Raw genomic sequence first — 1,516 nt, 5'->3', positions numbered from 1 at the left:
AAAAACAAATCAGAAATCATGAAAAAAATTGCCTCTATTCAAGAGGTAAAGGATATTTGAAATATTAAAAAAGACTTCAGAGGCTTTCTCCCTTTGTCCTACAACTGCTCCTTTTCCTTCTACCCGTGTGAGCTCAGTTCATCCCTCTCTATTTGTTCCATTGGCTCCCATGCATCTCTCAGGCATGGCAAAGTTTTAGGAAATTCACAATGCACATACTTCTTCTTTTCAGAAAAGGGAAATAAATTTAAATCTAGAACAGAAGAAAAGTGGAACAATGTCAGAATAGGAATAATATTCCTGTTGTGAACATCAAATATCTGAGAAAGGTCTCAGTTAATTTAGAAAGTTTATTTTGCGAAGGTTGAGGATGCATGCCCATGACACAGCCTCAGGAAGTCCTAGTGACATGTGCCGAAGGTGGTCAGAGCACACTTTGGTTTTATACATTTTAGGGGGACAAGAGACATCAATCAACATATGCAACATGAACATTTATTTGATCTGGAAAGGTGGGATGACTCGAAGCAAAGGCCAATACAACTTGAAGTCGGGAGGGGGCTTCCAGGTAATAGGTAGATAGGAGGCAAATGGCTGCATTCTTTGGAGTTTCTGATTAGCCTCTCCAAAGGAAGCAATCAGATATGCATTTATTTCAGTGAGCAGAGGGGTGACTGAATAGAAGAGGCAGGTTTGCGCTAAGCAGTTCCCAGCTTGACTTTTCTCTTTAGCTTAGTGATTTGGGGGACCCAAGATTTATTTTCCTTTCACACTGTGATTATATAAATGCCAATTCAATACCTTTTTTTCTAAAGCAGGACAAATGAATGACACTGACTTATTGACCCAATATCAGACAATACTATGTAAATCATATGTCATTGAAATGCTAAAATCCAGAAAATTAGCTAAGCAGCATTCCAGCTGAGATCAGGTCTGAAACAAGTTAAAATCCTTAAGATGCTGAAACTGCCTACTTTGGTTCCCCTATATAATTTATTTTTAAAAAACAAAATGAAACAACAACAACAACAACAACCCTTTCCTTTGTGATCTAGTGATTGGGATTCAGCACTTTTACTACTGCAGCCTGGGTTCAATTACTGCTAAGGGAATAAATACCATTTGTTTGAAATTGTTTGAATAATTATTCACTTTTAGAGATACCTATTTGTTATTGATCCTCTTCCCTTCCAAGAACAGCTTGATTTCCTGTCTTTTTCCATTTATGAAGCATATGGGGCTTTTGAGCCTTCATGCGTAGGTGGCCAGATGAGAAGCTGAGATTATAGAAAACACGGCTGGACATTAATGTGGGTTGGACTCCATTTGCAGCTAGTGAAGCTTCCTTTCCTTGAGATATTTTGTGAGTAGTTTTGGATGTTGTGAGAACTGCTTTTTGCTTATTTGAAGATGCCTCATGCATCCTGGGTTAAGTTATAACCTTGGTTAAGTCTTATTGGTTTTGATCAGTTGCTCGAAAGGGAATCTTTGATTTAAAAAAAAAAAAAAAAAA

The sequence above is a fragment of the Rhinopithecus bieti genome, unplaced genomic scaffold, assembly GCF_001698545.2.
Source record: "Rhinopithecus bieti isolate Rb0 unplaced genomic scaffold, ASM169854v2 scaffold_12891, whole genome shotgun sequence".
In the NCBI taxonomy this organism is placed as follows: domain Eukaryota; kingdom Metazoa; phylum Chordata; class Mammalia; order Primates; family Cercopithecidae; genus Rhinopithecus; species Rhinopithecus bieti.
This window is presented reverse-complemented; position numbering follows the sequence as displayed.